This window comes from Globicephala melas, chromosome 1 (assembly GCF_963455315.2).
Source record: "Globicephala melas chromosome 1, mGloMel1.2, whole genome shotgun sequence".
Classification (NCBI taxonomy): domain Eukaryota; kingdom Metazoa; phylum Chordata; class Mammalia; order Artiodactyla; family Delphinidae; genus Globicephala; species Globicephala melas.
The window spans coordinates 90,379,297-90,398,653 of record NC_083314.1 but is presented as its reverse complement, the minus strand read 5'-3'; the positions used below and the strand labels follow the sequence as shown (position 1 = coordinate 90,398,653).

General features: G+C 40.1%; 1 pseudogene; it reads right to left on the bottom strand.

The window, feature by feature from the left end:
- Positions 1 to 321: 321 nt before the first annotated feature.
- On the bottom strand, positions 322 to 5,460 carry LOC138842616 (acidic mammalian chitinase-like; annotated as a pseudogene).
- Positions 5,461 to 19,357: the final 13,897 nt, after the last annotated feature.

Sequence of the window (19,357 nt, the reverse complement as noted above, 5' to 3'; positions counted from 1 at the left end):
GGCTTGCTTGGCCTTGTATTTGGGCTTGCTGTATGTAGAGGATTCTTAAGGCAGAATAAATAATGTTTTAGGAGCTCTTCCAATTCCTGGACAAGATGGCAGAGTAGAAGGACCTTGAGCTCACGTCTTCTCATAAGCACACCAAAACCACGACTAACTGCTGAACAACCATCGATAAAAAAAGACTGGAAACTACCAAAAAATATTCTACATCCAAAGACATAAAGAAGTAACCACAACAAGACAGTAGGAGGGGCACACTCATGATATAATCAAATCCCATACACCCTGGGTGGGTGACCCACAAACTGAAGAATAATATCACAGAAGTTCTTCCACAGGTGTAAGAGTTCTGAACCACACATCAGGCTCCCAGCCTGCAGGTCCGGCATCAAGAAGAGCCCCCAGAGCATCTGGCTTTGAAGGCCAGTGGGGCTTAATTGCAGGAGCTCCACAGGACTGGGGGAAACAGAGACCTCACTTAAAGGGTGCACACAAAATCTCACACACACCAGGTCTCAGAGCAAAGGCAGTAACTTCATAGGAGCCTGGGCATGACCTACCTGCTGGTATTTGAGGTTCTCCTGGGGGGGCGAGGGCAGCTCATCCTGGGGACAGAGACCGTGCTGGTGAAAGTATTGGGGAGTGTTCATCTGCATGAACTCTTGCTGGAGGCTGACATCTTGCTTGGGTCATTAGCACCAAGACCTGGCCCCATCCAACAGCCTCTAGGCTCCAGTGCTGGGACGCCTCAGGCCAAACAACAAACTGGATGGGGATACAGCCCCACCCATCAGCAGACAGGCTGTCAAAAGACTTCCTGAGCCCACAGCGACCTCTAGACATGCCCCTTGACATGGCCTTACCCACCGGAGGGCCAAGACTCCCAGCTCCACCCACCAGTGGGCAGGTACTGACCCCTCCCACCAGGAAGCCTGCACAACCCTCTAGACCAGCCTCACCCACCAGGGGGCAGACACCAGAAACAAGGAAACTACAGTCCTGCAGCCTGTGGAACTGAGTCTTCAAACACAGTTCAGAACCCACCCTGGGACCAGCTGGTCCCTGGTCCTTGGGAGATGAGAGGGGAGTGTACTCCTGGGATACATAAGACATCCCCTACAGAGGGCCACTTCTCCAAGGCTGAGAAATATAACTAACCTTCCACATACATAAAAATACAAATAGAAGTTTAGACAAAATGAGATGGCAGAGGAATATTTTCAGATGAAAGAACAAGATAAAACGCCAGAAGAACAGCAAAGTGAAGTGGAGAGAGCCAATCTACCTGAGAAAGAGTTCAAAGTAATGATTGTAAAGATGATCCAAGAACTTGAGAAAAGAATGGATGCACAGGGTGAGAAGTTACAAGAAGTTTCTAACAAAGAGTTAGAAAATATAAAGAACAACCAAACAGAGTTGAAGAATACAATAACTGAAAAGGAGCTCTTCCAAGTGTCTGAGTTCCCTGGCATGGAGTGGGAATGTCCTGATTTGATTGCCTTTCCCATATTCATGTAAAACTCACAGAGTCAAAAATCGCCCCTTTCAGGGACTTCCCTGGTGGCACAGTGGATGGGACTCTGCACTCCCAACGCAGGGGGCCTGGGTTCGATCCCTGGTCAGGGAACTAGATCCCACATACATGCCGCAACTAAGAGTTTGCCTGCCACAACTGAGGAGCCCACGTGCTGCAACTAGGGAGCCGGCGAGCTGCAACTAAGGAGCCCACGTGCTCCAACTAAGGAGCCGGTGAGCTTCAACTAAGGAGCCCTGGAGCTGCAACTAAGGAGCCTGCCTGCCACCACTAAGACCACATGCAGCCAAATAAATAAATAAATATATAAATTAAAAATCCTCCTTTACCATTACATCATCTATTTAGTCTGTCAGTCATCATCATATTGAGTTCCTACCATGGATCAGGTAGTGGCAAGCACTGGGGATACAGCAGGAATCAAAATAAACTCATCTACTGGCTCCTTGGGCCTGGCTGAAGTATGAGAAGGACTCCCCAGGGAGGCTAGTGGATTGTATCTGTCCTCCACTCCCAGTTGTAATGATGCTCTGAAGTCTCACAAGTTACTGTAGGTGTGTCAAGGTCAGACCTCATAGGAGCCACATTCGAAGTACTTATCTAGACATTGCCTGGTGTCTACTCCACTTTGTGCATATTTAAAACTTTGAAACCATAGATCTTAGTGAAATGGGCTCCTGATGAGCTTAAGATTCAAAGCTAGAATTGTAATTTTTTTACACTGTTCATGCGTTATATCCATAGCTCTCAATATTGTCATAACCAAACCATTCAGTGTTTTTATAAGCATATAGGACTTTTTGGTCTTCAGTCCAGGCATTTGTGGCTTTATTTAGGAATATGCAGATCTATGCGGGGAATGAAGAAGGCAACATTGAACACGTCCAATATATGACACGTCCAATGTCATATATTGGAAGAAAAAGGACTTAAATGGGAGAAAAATAGTAAGAAATGGGAGGGGGATAGAAAAGGGGACGTTATGAAATATCACCATTAATTTCACATATTTCTCTCAAAAGTGATTTTGTTTCATAAAATGAACACAAATTTCTATGAAAACAGGCTATGAACAAGTGAAATTCTAATTCTGTACCCAGAGGTTGAGAAATGGTAAGCATGACCATATGTGCTGAGATCATTCTTCCACAAACACTCTAGTCTTTGGCAAACACTGCTAATCATTCCCTGGATTTTCAGCATAGAATTTGAGTAAAATCAATCAATTCAGATTGGCAGGGAGATCAAAATATTTGCCATCCCCGGGCTAGTCTGTTGAAATCCTTCTCCACCTATTTACGCGGGCGTACTAAAATTCAGTATTGCTTTGGGCTGTGGCAAAGATGGTGCTATACACTTCAAAACCCAAAAAGGAAATTGAGATTGATTTTTTTAAGTGAAAAGTATTACAGCCATCAACCTGCCTTTCCACAGGCTGCTATGCTCAGAGCTGTCAGATCTGTGAAAGCTGGGATGGATATAGGATCTCAAGAGCAGAAGGGTAGCAAGATGACTTGGAGAGTGGAAGAATTTTCCCCAGGGCATTTTAGCCTGAATTAGCTGTGTTAGTTACCTCATAGTAAGCCCAGAAGCCAGCCTCACCTGTGTAAGGACCAGATGACCCTGCTCCAGAGACTGGGCACAGACTGAGGTGTCAGAAATGCTGAGCCGGAAAGTCCTCCCATAGGTGGGGAAACCCATGATGAGCTTCTCCGAAGGGACCCCACTGTCTCTCCAGGGCTTCATGGCATATTCCTGCAGAAGGCGACACAGACATTATTCCTCACCAGTGTTTGTTCCATATGATCAACAAAGTCTAGCTAATTGTCCCCCAAAGAGAAACCCTGTTTTCCAACAACCAAGACTCCCAATCCCTTCCCCATCTCCCTTCTGCATATGATTTGAGTCTTTTCTTTCTTACACAGTTGCAATAACACATGTCACCTCCATCCTTGCTTCCTACATGCAGGAAAATGTTGTGTCCTGTATATGTGCCCCAGACAACATGGAAGTCATAGGTCATCACACTGATGGGATCAAGGAGCCTGGAACAAGAGATTTTGAGCCATCAAGATCCTGGGAGCATTTTCTTATAGACAATTTAAGAGCAAGAAATGGTAGCTGTGGAAATTCATGATGTCAAGTAGATGTCCATATGGCCCCACTAATGTGGCTTCCTTGGTGTCTCCAGGGAGCAGATTATCTTCTGTGACTCCCATAGGACTAGACAGAAAGTCTCCTTTACTTCCTTGAAAGATTAAGGGCAAACCCAGAGAAGAGGGAAAGATATGTTGTTAGAAGAGTGTGTTTTAGAAATACACATCTCCAGGGCCATGGTAAGCACAAATGAGTAGCTTTGTCAATAATAGTTCTCCTGATTTTACAACCTTTTCCAAAAGGAACTGCTAATGGTAATTTCTATTACACATAAGGATTTGCCAAGGTCTTGAATCTTGTTCCTCTTTTCCCCAACACCCATCATAGTGGCAATTTAAAGGAGTCAGCTCTTTATCCCGAAGCCATTAATTCCCCAAACTTCTTTGGCAATTGAAGGTACCAGCTTTCTCAACATTATGTTTACATAACTACTTGGGATGCTCTCCACCAAAAAGTTTACAAATCTCTGCTCTAGGATTTGGGGGCCCTGGGAAGTTCATCACACTCACTTCCCAACCTCTGCAATTTCATATCCTGTGTCAATGGTCCCTTTGCCAGCAGATACAGCTGCTGTGATCAGTAGTCTTGGGTATCCTGTTTCCTTAGCTTCTTCTTCAAAAGCCCGTAGCATTTCCTGGAGAGAACAAAGGGTGAATTTTTGCGGTTGTCTTCATTATCTCTGTCCAATAGTATGTACATTTGGGGCTGCTTTCCAGCTTGTAGCTATTCCCTTATTTCTGGAAATAACCCCTGAAATATAGGGATAGGTTCTGGCAAGGTGTAACTTGGACCAAAGAGGTACAAGGACACTAACAGTCCTTGAATCCAAGTCACACTTTATGACAATTCTAAAGAAAAAGCCCAGGAACTCCTGGCAGAGAGTCTAGGAGCTATCTTGCCTGCTGTGACTTCACTCTCCCTTTTAAAGCTCTAGTCTCTCAATTTTTAATAGCCATGCCTCTTTCCTGCCTTCAGTGCTTTGCTAATGCTGTTACCACTTCCTTAGAAAATTCTTCTTCCTATCTTTTGTATGCCTGGCTCCTTTTAACTCTTCATATTGCAGCTTAAATATCACTTCCTCTGGGAAGGCCCCCTGTCCCGACCATCCTATTTGCTGCTATCACTGCTATTATCACCATTTGCAATTATTTGATTTTTTCTTTTTTCATTTTATTTTTCTTTCTTTTCTTTTTTTTTTCCCCCTCTGTATCCTCCACTATGCTGTAACCCCACAAGAGCAGGGATCATGCTTGTCTTGTTCACTGCTCTATCTCTAGTGAAAAGCACAATGTCTGGATCACAGTAGATGCTTAATAAATACTTACTGAACAAATGATATAACAAATGGTTCCACCTCCTCAACTCAAGAATGTCCTCCTTGGGTTCCTTCAGATACCAGTATCCTTTCAATAAATCCTCTTTTGGCTTGAGTTAGCTAGTCTGTTTCTGTTGCCTGCAAACCACAAACACCTTCACTAGTGTACTTCCGAGGGCAGCATCCTTTGCTATCCCCAGGAAATGCAACTCTTACAGAAAATCTACTAAGGTACCAGCCTCCCTACAAGAGGACACAGAGCTAGTGCTTCATTCCCACCTTAATCAAGATGGTAAATCACTGTTTGTCCTCAGGTGGGAGGGATATTCCCTGGGATATTCTATATCCCTGGATATTCTATATCCAAGTCAATGTCATCAAATCCATGTTGACAAAGGAAGTCAATGACAGGACAGATGAAGATTTTGCTTTTGACAGCTGTGGAGACCATGGTGGTGAATCTAGGCAGAGAGTTTATCTGTATTAACATCACAGATCCAGGAATCCTCCCCACACCATTCTAATATTAATTTTTAATTTGCATTTTATTATAACCCCTGTTGTATTTTTACAGTTAAGATGAACTCAAAAATGTTAATGTTAATTAATGGATTTTTAATTTAAACTTTTTTTTCTTTGGTATACCCATTGAATAGTATTTTTCTACTTATTCATAAGATCAAAGGTACATGTACATTTTCTTTTGTAGTGAGATCTTTCAAGGGCAGTGGTTTAGATAACTATATTTCTTTGATTCTATGATGTTTGTTTTTTATATTTACTGCTCCCAAATTAAGATGTGATTTACAATCTGTGAATACATTTAATGAGGCACTTCTGACACCACAAAGAATATGCTATTAAATATTTTCTGAATCCTGTATTTGAAGGTGTCTTAATATCTAGAAAATTTAGATCCTCTGCCATAGTCAGCAGTTTTATAGTCTATAAACACATGTTTATACACCCTCAGAGGGGAGATCAATATGACGGAGTGAGAGGACGTGGAGCTCACCTCCCACCATGAACATATCAAAAACACAACTACATGTGGAGCAATTCTCACTGAAAACAAACTGGAGACTGGCAGAATGACTTTTATACAACCAAAGCTGTAAGAAAGATCCACATGTAATCGGGTAGGAAGGGAAGAGAAGTGATCAGGTCAGGACCTGCACCCCTGGGAGGGGACACAGAAGAGGAGGAGGATTATGTGGGCTCAGAGATCCTCCCTGGCGGGCTACATATTGGACGTCCCAGCCCTGGGGTCCAACACCAGGAGGATAAGTCCCCTTAGGTGCTTTGAAAACTAGTGGGACTGGCAAGGAGCTATAAGAAGCCTAGACTCCACTCTTGAAGAGTGTACACACACTTGCTAATCCTCAAAACAAGGTGGAGGAAGCAGATTGAAACTGCCTGGGACTCAGACCGGTTTCCCACCACTGCCCCAGTGCGTGCCCCAGCCTCAGTAGAGCACCCGCTCTGGCTACTCTTTCTCTGCAGTGCAGCTCCGCAGTAGGGCCAGGGCTGCTATGGCCCAGCGGACTGTGTAGTTGTGAGGGATGTAGCTGGCTTGGACCCAGAAGGCATCTCAACAGGGCAAGGGCAGCCATTGTTGGAGCCTAAGGAGGCAGTGGATCAGGATCAGTCTGGGATGCTGACCGCTGCTGGGACCACAGCAGCCTGCGCCCCAACCCACACTGGGGTTCTAGTCCTGACGTCACGAAAGGAGAAGGAAATGCAGAGTTGGAAGGAAGGACGGAAAAAGGAGTAATGATCAGGAAAACTGGAGTGTGGACAGGAAGCTGTGTTACTCCTTACCTAGCTGTACCTGCAGCAGAAGAGCCAAGCCTGAAACAAACAAAGAAACAAAATACAAAAACAAGGAGTCCTCAAATGGGTTTCCCAGTTAGGACCTGCTGCTACCCAGGAGACTTCCAGGATGTCAAGGGCCCAAAGGCCTTTGGATTTATCAGTGGCCTTTCAGAGCCCAAGGCATTGGGGTGGGGGAGGGGGAGGGCGGCATGTAGAAGCCTCACTGAATCAGAAGCCTGCCCTCCTCCCCATTCCCAGGGACACCCCATGACCTGTGGGAAGGAAGAAGGGCAAAAAGAGTAGGAGACTCACAAGCCCAGAGCAGCATCCTCCCCACCATGCCTACACACTGGCCACCTTGGGCAGCCTCTTGGTGCAGTCCTTATGTAAAGAGGAGACCCCTTTTATCATTCTGATAACAGCACAGCTGCCACGTTATGATCACAGATGCCCGAGGCTGTCACATTCATATCTCCACCCATCCCATTTCATCCCAGATTCATGAGAATCTAAGGGGAGGAGAATCCCAGAAGAGTTCCCTCACTAGCCCAGGCCTGGCTACTTTGAAAGAACTGCTTACAAATGGAAGCCTTAGCTTAGTACTGAGGCCAAGTCTCCCTGGGGATGTGGAAGCCCAGGGAAGGAATGAAGGGCACAATGCTGGAGTGAGGGTCCCAAGGTAAGGGCCCAGAACCAGGAAAACACATTGCAGAGGGCGGTTATTTGCGATATTGAGTATTCATTTAAGGCATGTAATTTTCCTCTTATAGGACCATTTAAGGCCAGTGGCAAGGGTCCTGGAAGGAACCTGGTTCAGGGAAGGGTTAGCCCTGCTCATCTTCTCCCCCTTGTCCCCTAGTGATTTTACTGTCATAGTTCTGGAGGGAAAGGACAGGGGCAGACATAGGATGCTGCAGCTGCCAGCTCTCCCCTCTTATTCCAGCCCAGGGGAGAGATGGAAAGAAAGCAGCTGCTGCCAGAGAAACATCGACCTTGTATCTCCGCCTCCTCCTCCTCATTCTTGGAGGGATGGGGGTATTAGGGTACAAGGAACATTGTGTCTTATTTTTGCTAGAGCTTGACTCCTTAGGAAAAACAGATGAGGTTTAGAGGTGTGGGGGAAGGAAGGAGAGGTGTTCCTGGGAGAGTAGTCAGTGCTACAAGGCGGGCAGGAGTTACAGAGGTCAGGGCTTGTTTTATCCCACCTGATGCCCCAAGGCCATAGATTTGCCACTACCAGCAGCCATATCTCTCAAACCTGGCCCTAAGCCAACCGGGCAGTTAAGAGTTGGCACAGGTGGAGGGGCAGCTGCCAGCCTTGGCCTTAAAGCAGGTCCTCAGGTTGAGCCAAGAATTTCTTCAGTGTATCTAGCCTCCTTTAAGTCTTCTCGAGTTCATCTTTGGATCCCTGGAAGTTGACACAGACTAGGCACTTGATACAAGTTGGTTGAATAAATGGATGTCTCTTCTTCAACAGTTTTGGTGTTGGGCAATCTCATGGACAAATGTCAACAACCAAGCTATTCCTGACTCTATTCGTTATCTATTGCTGTATAACAAATTATCTCCAAACTTAGCCACTTAAAACAATAAGAAATATGTATTATTTCATATAGAGTCTATAATTCAGGAGCAGCTTTGGCTGAGTGGTTCTGGATTGGGTTCTCTGATGAGGACTGCAGGTTGCAGTCAAGATGTTGACTGGAGCAGTTACTGAAGGCTTGACTGAGTCTGAAGGATCCATTCCTAAAATGACTCACTCACATGACTGGTAAGCTGGTGCTGGCTGTTGGCAGGAGGTCTCAGTACCTCCCTGTGGGCCTGGGGGAATATCAGCTGATACTCCCAGGGTAAATGAACCAAGAAAGAGCATGACGGAAGTCCCACTCCAACGTATCCACAGTGTCCTTATTGGTTACACAGGCCAGTCTTATCAGTGTGGGAGGGGATGATACAAGGGCATGAAGACAAGGAGGCAAGAATCACTGAAAGGCAATTTGGAAGCCTTATTCCAAATTTTTAAAGAAATATTTCCTTGACCACTTTCACTAGTGTATTTTTCTTGATTAACCTGATAATCAGTTTATCCAATTAAAACACACACACACACACACACAGCTCTGGGATTTTTACATTGTGATACATTTAGAAATTACTATGTGAAAAATGACAAATTTATAATGTTGAGTTTTCCCATATAGGTATATGATTTATTCTGATGGATTAGAAAAGCCATGAAGAAAAGAAATTTATATATTTTATTTGCTTCTGATCCCCAGGGCCTAGCAAATCCTGGGAAATAATAGATGCTCAATACATATATGCTTATTCTTTATCTCTATCAGGTTTAGTTGAAATGTAAATAAATTGAAAAGATTTTTTTAGGCTCTGGAAGTTCTTAATTCTTTCTTAAATGTTTGAGGACTGTCTGGGCCTGGTAGCTTTGGGGGTAATTTTTAATAGCACTTTCAACATCTTCCAAGGTTATTGGTCTGTTTAAGTTTTCTACCTCTTTTTATGTCAATTTGATTAGTTCATGTTTCCCTACAACTTGTTCATCTAGATCTTTTAGTTTATTATAATTTGAATCATCTTTTTATCAATGGTAATCTCTGGAAAGAAAACAACATACTGATTCCACATTCAGATAAGTCTAAAGTGAGATCTTCACTAGAATAGTAGAGGGGTCAATACCCTAAACATACAAAATTAGAAAAGTCTTCTCTTCTTAAATCCAAATCAATCCAGATTAGAGGTAGGAGGACGCTTTTCACCAAAGATTAGAGCAGAGTTGCAGATTACCACAGGATTCTTTGCTCAAAGTGAAAAGAATGCTAGTTTTATTCCTTTCACTAGATAGACTGGAGAAAATATATAGTCTTGAAATATTTGGTATTTCGTTTCTTTGCTGGGTTACACAGCAATAGCTGTTTCTTGATAGGCAAAATGAATTAGTCTCAAGTTCACCATAGCAAGGCAGTAATTTTGTATATAACATACTGACAGATGGAAAAGTGCATATTTTCTAGGGTTTTGTTCAATAATTTACCTCAAAAGCCCATCTCAAACTCTCAGATGAGAAATTATTGAATGTTAGAAACCATAAGTTGTCTTGATGTTCAAGGTACTGACGTTCATGGTACATCATTTAAACTGTAATGTCCTATGCCTAGGTGAAATGGTTCATGGGCTCTGGCCTACTCTAAATAAGATGACCATCCATCCCACGTTTCTGTGGACTCTATAGGGTTGTACTATTATTCACTCAAAAATGTCCCAGTACTGATACATTTACAACATGAATACTACAATTCCATGCATATGAGTATCCTGAAGAAACAAATTTGTAGACACAGAAAGCAGATTAGTGTTGCCTGGGGCTGAGCAGGAATGGGGAGTGACTGCAAATGGGTTGTTTGAGGGATTTTTTTTTTTTTTTTTTTTGCCACACTGCGCAGGATGTGGGATCTCAGTTCCCCGACCAGGGATCAAACCCACACCCGCTGCAGTGGAAGCGTGGAGTCTTACCCACTGGATCATCAGGAAAGTTCCCTGAGAGATCTTTCTAGGATGATGAAAATGTTCTAAAATTGATTTGTGGTGACAGGTCTGTAAATTTTACAAAAATCTTTGAATCGCAATATGAGTGAAATTGTAAAATTGTATTGTTAAAATGAGTAAAGTTCATGGTATGTAAACTATACCTCAATAAAGTTGTTTTTAGAGAAGGGGAAAAAAAGTATCCCAGGTTGGGAAGTAAAGCATATGGTCATCCTTGCTAGAAATTTTAATTTTTCTCTGCAAAAATAAATTTAAATCCCCACAGCAGGAATCATGCCTTGTGCCTCTGTTTCCTAGAGAATCAGTAAGTGAACCAATGTGTATGGAAGTATAGTTTTTTTCGTTCAAGGTGTTTCTCTAATTACCTGGTGTCTAAAGCCCCAGCAGAGACTTGAGCTTGGAGATCAGAAGGTACAAACCCTCACTGCAGAAGTTTCCCAAGAAGTCATCTAAGCCAAGACCCCAAACCATGGCACCATCCGTCAAATCCATTGGCTTTCAGAAACTTCACTTGTGATATGAGTGTCATCTAACAACCCAGCACAAAGTCTCTTAAAACACTATAAAATTATTGAAAGCATTATGCAATACCTTTGTACAAAGATAATATAAAGAAAAACATCATCATACCACTGTAAAGTAACTCATCACTTTTGCATGTTAATCACAGTCTTCATGCACCCACCATCATTATTTACAAGGTCACCATCACAGCATAAAAATCCTGTTTTTTATCTTTGTTTTCACTTTGGATGACAAATAAACATTTCTCATGTTTCTGCTTAATCTTTATACTTATTTTTAATGATTATAATACTTCTTCATGTTTATGAAATATAATTTAATACACCATTATTCATTCTTGTGATATTTTACAATCATAAGCAAGACTCTGAGAAATACCTTAATACATAAATGCTTTGATCATATTGTCTTTCCAAAAATACCCAAAAATTGAAATTGGAGGCTAAAGAGTATACATATTTACACAATTCCTGTTATATACAGCCATATTGTTTTCCAAAAGAGGAAGCCAACCAAACCCTATACAAGAGGCTCTTGGAATGACAAATGTTCTTACAAACTGGGAGTCTGTTAAGGTGTGGTGAATAGAGGATAAGTTTGGAATTATTCAGACCTGTAAACCAAATACTAGTACACCATTTACTATATGTCCTCCAAAAGTAAATTAACCTCTCTTAGCATCAATTTCCTTATTAGAAAATGAAAATTATAATACATATTTCATAATAATAACACTTCCATTTGTTGAGCATACATTCATCATGCATTCTTCATGTAATCCAGCCTCTAGGCTTATTATAAGAATTAAATGGAATAACATATGTTAAAAAGCTAGCACATTGTAAATAACCAGTAACATGTACATTTCCTTCTCTTTCAATGGAATAAAAAAAAATTTGTCATAATCTCAAAAAGGAACTCTCTAAGCAGAGGGAGCTTTGTCTTCAGTTACGCTTACGGAGTGCCAGCAGCCTCCAACAAGCATGCAGACATGGTCCTGAGGCCAGGATTTTATTGGCAAATGCACCTACAGGAACCATCAAGTCCCCTTTTGGTCACCAATGAATCGTCAAGGTCTGAGAGACTGAGGCTACCCACTTCTCACACACTTGCATTAGTGGTAATAGGGTTGATTATGGTTAGCTTTACCATCTCCTTCTTAAAAGTTATGCCAGCAAAATTATTGGGCCCTCTGTGACCCCCCCATGGCATCATTACCCTGCTCATCAATATAAGGGGTAATGTTCCTCCTCTTGGCAGCTTTAATTCTATCTCCTCTCTTATGAACAAAGGGGTATGAACACTCAGAACCTCCCTCCTGCTGCCCCAGGACAGTCTCATCTTCCTTTATCTTACCTTTGCTTACTCTTCTCTAAACTTATCGAAGGAGGGAGAACAGAGATAGAAAGGCAAGGCAGAACATGCAGTTAGAGATAAAAGAGTTGGTCGGGGTTGGTGAAGAAAAAACAAATATTCTAGTTTCAATTTCTTCTCTACCACAACCCCTGGATTTGGTTACAAAGAACAAGAAGTGAGCGTGTTTATTTGTAAAGGTCTTTTGGGTATTAGTGTATATGTGTGTCTGTGTACATGTCTAAGAAGGTAAATGTCAGTGATTCATGTTCATGTATTATATATATATATTATATATGTGTTATATAAATTATATATAATACATAAACATGAATCCTGACATATATGTAAATCATTGATTTCTTTTTTTTATTTTTAAATTTAATTTTATTTATTTTTTTATACAGCAGGTTATATTAGTCATCAATTTTATACACATCAGTGCATACATGTCAATCTCAATCGTCCAATACATCACACCACCATCCCCACCCCCCTCCGCAGCTTACCCCGTTTGGTGTCCATACGTTTGTTCTCTACATCTGTGTCTCAGCTTCTGCCCTGCAAACCGGTTCATCTGTACCATTTTTCTATGTTCCACATACATGCGTTAATATCTGATATTTGTTTTTCTCTTTCTGACTTACTTCACTCTGTATGAAAGTCTCTAGATCCATCCACGTCTCAACAAATGACCCAATTTCGTTCCTTTTTATGGCTGAGTAATATTCCATTGTATATATATACCACATCTTCTTTATCCATTCATCTGTCAATGAGCATTTAGGTTGCTTCCATGACCTGGCTATTGTAAATAGTGCTGCAATTAACATTGGGGTACATGTGTCTTTTTGAATTATGGATTTCTCTGGGTATATGCCCAGTAGTGGGATAGCTGAATTATATGTTAATTCTATTTGTAGTTGTTTAAGGAACCTCCATACTGTTCTCCATAGTGGCTGTATCAATTTACATTCCCACCAACAGTACAAGAGCGTTCCCTTTTCTCCACACCATCTCCAGCATTTTTTGTTTGTAGATTTTCTGATGATGCCAATTCTAACTGGTGTGAGGTGATACCTCATTGAAGTTTTGATTTGAATATCTCTAATAATTAGTGATGTTGAGCAGCTTTTCATGTGCTTCTTGGCCATCTGTACGTCTTCTTTGGAGAAATGTCTATTTAGCTCTTCTGCCCATTTATGCATTGCATTGTTTGTTTCATTAATATTGAGCTGCCTGAACTGTTTATATATTTTGGAGATTAATCCTTTGTCTGTTGATTCGTTCACAAATATTTTCTCCCATTCTGAGGGTTGTCTTTTTGTCTTCTTTATGGTTTCCTTTGCTGTGCAAAAGGTTTGAAGTTTCATTAGGTCCCATTTGTTTATTTTGTTTTTATTTCCATTACTCTAGGAGGTGGATCAAAAAAGATATTGCTGAGATTTATGTCAAAGAATGTTTTTCCTATGTTTTCCTCTAAGAGTTTTATAGTGTCTGGTCTTACATTTAGGTCTTGAATCCATTTTGAGTTCATTTTTCTGTATGGTGTTAGGGAGTATTCTAATTTCATTCTTTTACATGTAGCTGGTCAGTTTTCCCAGCACCACTTATTGAAGAGACTGTCTTTTCTCCATTGTATATCCTTGCCTCCTTTGTCATAGACTAGTTGACCATAGGTGCATGGGTTTATCTCTAAGCTTTCTATCTTGTTCCATTGATCTATGTTTCTGTTTTTGTGCCAGTACCATATTGTCTTGATTACTGTAGCTTTGTAGTATAGTTTGAAGTCAAGGAGTCTGATTCCTCCCACTCCATTTTATTCCCTCAACTGCTTTGGCTATTCAGGGTCTTTTGTGTCTCCATACAAATTTAAAGATTTTTGTTCTAGTTCCATAAAAAATGCCATTGGTAATTTGATACAGATTGTATTGAATCTGTAGATTGCTTTGGGTAATATAGTCATTTTCACAATATTGATTCTTCCAATCCAAGAACATGGTATATCTCTCCATCTGTTGGTATCATCTTTAATTTCTTTCATCAGTGTGTTATAGTTTTCTAGATACAGGTCTTTTGTCTCCCTAGATAGGTTTATTCCTAGGTATTTTATCCTTTTTGTTGCAATGGTAAATGTGAGTGTTTCCTTAATTTCTCTTTCAGATTTTTCATCATTAGTGTATAGGAATGCAAGTGATTTCTGTGCATTAATTTTGTATCCTGCAACTTTACCAAATTCATTGATTAGCTCTAGTAGTTTTCTGGTAGCATCTTTAGGATTCTCTATGTATAGTATCATGTCATCTGCAAACAGTGACAGTTTTACTTCTTCATTTCCAATTTGGATTCCTTTTATTTCTTTTTCTTCTTTGATTGCTGTGGCTAGGACTTCCAAAACTATGTTGAATAATAGTGGTGAGAGTGGACATCCTTGTCTTTTTCCTGATCTTAGAGGAAATGCTTTCAGTTTTTCACCTTTGAGAATGATGTTTGCTGTGGGTTTGTTGTATATGGCCTTTATTATGTTGAGGTAGGTTCCCTCTATGCCCACTTTCTGGAGAGTTTTTATCATAAATGGGTGTTGAATTTTGTCTAAAGTTTTTCTGCATCTATTGAGATGATCAAATGGTTTTTATTCATCAATTTGTTAAAATGGTGTATCACATTGATTGACTTGCGTATATTGAAGAATCCTTGCATCCCTGAGATAAATCTCACTTGATCATGGTGTATGATCCTTTTAATATGTTGTTGGATTCTGTTTGCTAGTATTTTGTTGAGGATTTTTGCATCTATATTCATCAGTGATATTGGTCTGTAATTTTCTTTTTTTGTAGTATCTTTGTCTGGTGTGGTTATCAGGGTGATGGTGGCCTCATAGAATGTGTTTGGGAGTGTTCCTTCCTCCACAATTTTTTGGAAGAGTTTGAGAAGGATGGGTGTTAGCTCTTCTCTAAATGTTTGATAGAATTCACCGGTGAAGCCATCCGGTCCTGGACTTTTGTTTGTTGGAAGATGTTTAATCACAGTTTCATTTTCATTATTTGTGGTTGGTCTGTTCATATTTTCTGTTTCTTCCAGGTTCAGTCTTGGAAGGTTATACGGTTCTAAGAATTTGTCCGTTTCTTCCAGGTTGCCCATTTTATTGGCGTAGTGTTGCTTGTAGTAGTCTCTTAGAATGCTTTGTATTTTTGTGGTGTCTCTTCTAACTTCTCCTTTTTCATTTTTAATTTTATGGGTTTGAGTCCTCTCCCTCTTTTTCTTGATGAGTCTGGCTAATGGTTCATCAATTTTGTTTATCTTCTCAAAGAACCAGCTTTTATTTTTATTTTTTTTATTTTTTTATTTTTTTATTTTTTAACATCTTTATTGGAGTATAATTGCTTTACAATGGTATGTTAGTTTCAGCTTCACAACAAAATGAATCAGTTATATATATACATATATTCCCATATCTCTTCCCGCTTGCGTCTCCCTCCCTCCCACCCTCCCTATCCCACCCCTCCAGGCGGTCACAAAGCACCGAGCTGATCTCCCTGTGCTATGCGGCTGCTTCCCACTAGCTATCTACCTTACGTTTGGTAGTGTATATATGTCCATGCCTCTTTATCGCTTTGTCACCGTTTACCCTTCCCCCTCCCCATAGCCTCAAGTCCATTCTCTAGTAAGTCTGTGTCTTTATTCCTGTTTCAGCCCCCAGCAATCCCACTACTGGGCATATACCCTGAGAAAACCATAATTCAAAAAGAGTCATGTACCAAAATGTTCATTGCAGCTCTATTTACAATAGCCCAGAGATGGAAACAACCTAAGTGTCCATCATTGGATGAATGGATAAAGAAGATGTGGCACATATATACAATGGAATATTACTCAGCCATAAAAAGAGACGAAATTGAGCTATTTGTAATGCGGTGGATAGACCTAGAGTCTGTCATACAGAGTGAAGTAAGTCAGAAAGAGAGAGACAAATACCGTATGCTAACACATATATATGGAATTTAAGAAAAAAAAATGTCATGAAAAACCTAGGGGTGAAACAGGAATAAAGCTTTTAGTTTTATTGATCTTTGCTATTGTTTTCTTTGTTTCTACTTCATTTCTTTCTACTCTGATTTTTATGATTTCTTTCCTTCTGCTAACTTTGGGTTTTGTTTGTTCTTCTTTCTCTAGTTCCCTTAGGTGTAAGGTTACATGGTTTATTTGAGATTTTTCTTGTTTCTTGAGGTAGGCTTTTATAGCTATAAACTTCCCTCTTAGAACTACTCCTGCTGCATCCCATAGGTTTTAGATCATCATGTTTTCATTGTCTTTTGTCTCCAGGTATTTTTTGATTTCCTCTTTGATTTCTTCAGTGATCTCTTGGTTATTTAGTAACATATTCTTTAGCCTTCATGTGTTTGTGTTTTTTACGTTTTTTTTCCCTGTAATTCATTTCTAATCTCATAGTGTTGTGGTCAGAAAAGATGCTTGATATGATTTCAATTTTCTTAAATTTACCGAGGCTTGATTTCTGACCCAAGATGTGATCTATCCTCTTCCGTGTGCACTTGAGAAAAAAGAGTAATCTGTTGTTTTTGGATGGATTGTCCTATAAATATCTAAATATATTTAGGTCTTGAATCCATTTTGAGTTCATTTTTCTGTATGGTGTTAGGGAGTATTCTAATTTCATTCTTTTACATGTAGCTGGTCAGTTTTCCCAGCACCACTTATTGAAGAGACTGTCTATCTGATATGTTGTGTCATTTAAAGCTTCTGTTTCCTTATTTATTTCCATTTTGGATAATCTGTCCATTGGTGTAAGTGAGGTGTTAAAGTCTCCCACTATTATTGTGTTACTGTCGATTTCCTCTTTTATAGCTGTTAGCAGTTGCCTTATGTATTGAGGTGCTCCAAGTTGGGTGTATATATAATTATTGTTACATCTTCTTCTTGGATTTATCCCTTGATCATTATGTAGTGTCCTTCCTTGTCTGTTGTAACATTCTTTATTTTAAAGTCTATTTTATCTGATATGAGTATTGCTACTCCAGCTTTCTTTTAATTTCCATTTGCATGGAATATCTTTTTCCATCCCCTCACTATCAGTTTGTATGTGTCCTTAGGTCTGAAGTGGGTCTCTTGTAGACAGCATATATATGGGTCTTGTTTTTGTATCTATTCAGCAAGCCTGTGTCTTTTGGTTGGAGCATTTAATCCATTCACATTTAAGGTAATTATCCATATGTATGTTCCTATGACCATTTTCTTAATTGTTATGAGTTTGTTTTTGCAGGTCCTTTTCTTCTCTTGTGTTTCCCACTTACAGAAGTTCCCTTAGCGTATGTTTAGAGCTGTTTTGGTGATGCTGAATTCTCTTAGCTTTTGCTTGTCTGTAAAGCTTTTGATTTCTCCATAGAATCTGAATGATATCCTTGCTGTATAGAGTAATCTTGGTTGTAGGTTCTTCCCTTTCATCACTTTTAAGTATATCATGCCACCCCCTTCTGGCTTGTAGAGTTTCTGCTAAGAAATCAGCTGTTAATCTTATGGATGTTCCCTTGTATGTTATTTTTCGTTTTTCCCTTGCTGCTTTCAATAATTTCTCATTGTCTTTAATTTTTGCCAATTTGATTACTATGTGTCTTGGCATATTTCTCCCTGGGTTTATCCTATATGGGGCTCTCTGTGCTTCCTTGACTTGGGTGGCTATTTCCTTTCCCATGCTAGAGAAATTTTTGACTATAATCTCTTCAAGTATTTTCTCTAGTCCTTTCTCTATTTCTTCTCCTTCTGGGACCCTTATAATGTGAATGTTGTTGCGTTTAATGTTGTCCCAGAGGTCTCTTAGGCTGTTTTCATTTCTTTTCATTCTGTTTTCTTCATTCTGTTTCACAGCAGTGAATTCCATCATTCTGTCTTCCAGGTCACTTATCCATTCTTCTGCCTCAGTTATTCTGCTATTGATTCCTTCTAGTGTAGTTTTCATTTCAGTTATTTTATTGTTCATCTCTGTTTGTTTGTTCTTTAAATCTTCTAGGTGTTTGTTCTTTAATTCTTCTAGGTCTTTGTTAAACATTTCTTACATCTTCTCGATCTTTGCCTCCATTCTCTTTCCCAGGTCCTGGATCATCTTCACTATCATTATTCTGAATTCTTTTTCTGGAATGTTGCCTATCTTCACTTCATTTAGTTGTTTTTTCTGGGGGTTTATCTTGTTCCTTCATCTGGTACATAGCCTTCTGCCTTTTCATCTTGTCTATCTTTCTGTGAATGTGGTTTTTGTTCCACAGGCTGCAGGACTGTAGTTTTTCTTGTTTCTGCTGTCTGCCCTCTGGTGTATAAGGCTATCTCAATCATTGGTTTCTGAGCTGCCTTTCCTATGTTCCAAGAACATAGGAAAGGCAGCTCAGAAATTATCCATTCCAGTGGCCTTGTTTTAAAAATTAGGAAACAGGCTTAATAATGGGAATTATTGGCTTAACATCACAGTGAGACCATAACAAAGCTGTAACTGTAATTGTTATTTCCTGTCACCTTAACTAGGGCTCTTCCCACTTAATGAATTTTTCAAGGGCAGAGATAATGTTAATAGTCTTAAGGTCCATGGGCTGAAACTTACCTTATGCTCATAGCTTTCAGTATTGTCAAACCAAATCCATGCATTCCTTTGTAGTCTTAAGGGGGCTTCTGGTCTTTAATCCATGAGATGGTGGCTTGAGGTAAAAAGAAATGTGAATATCTAATCAGAGGTACCCAAGTGAGCAAAATCATGGTGATGGGGTTGTCAATAGGAAAGGTGAATATTTTTCTTAGATGTTCACATGCGAACAATTCTACTGTTGCACAAATCACACTTTATTGTAATTATTCCTTTGTGTTTTTGCTTCCTATACTTGGGCTATGAACTCCATGAGAGCAGAAACTATGTCTTAACTATATTCCCAATGTCCAGCACACTGCCTGACATATATAAGTGCCCAATAAGTTATCTTAGACATACTTATTAAACAGAAGTAGCTTGAGTATTACATTGAGCTCACAAAAGAGTTATTTCCCTGAAAGCTTTTGCATTCTAAAAATTAAAAAGCAGAGATTTTAAAATTTTGCAT